Source organism: Dinoponera quadriceps, unplaced genomic scaffold (assembly GCF_001313825.1).
Source record: "Dinoponera quadriceps isolate SergipeBrazil2010 unplaced genomic scaffold, ASM131382v1 scaffold5229, whole genome shotgun sequence".
In the NCBI taxonomy this organism is placed as follows: domain Eukaryota; kingdom Metazoa; phylum Arthropoda; class Insecta; order Hymenoptera; family Formicidae; genus Dinoponera; species Dinoponera quadriceps.
The window spans coordinates 1,281-1,580 of record NW_014559163.1 but is presented as its reverse complement, the minus strand read 5'-3'; positions in this window follow the sequence as shown (position 1 = coordinate 1,580).

Sequence of the window (300 nt, the reverse complement as noted above, 5' to 3'; positions counted from 1 at the left end):
TATATATATATATATATATATATATGAATGATAGATTTCTTAATCTTCCTTTTCTAAACTTTTTCTGAATGTACATGTAATTGAATTCAAATTTCTTTCCATTTCAATATTTTTTTCCGAGATTTTGGAAATCTTTAACTTACTTTGACAATTATCTTTAAGAATGTAACGTCTTATTGCCAATTTGTCCTGATCCTTTGTTTAGGAGAATATATGGACTGGCGACTAAATATATGTGCGAATAAAATGAAAAATACTACACTAGAATCGAAGAGATCGCACGATAATATCGCAAGTCGG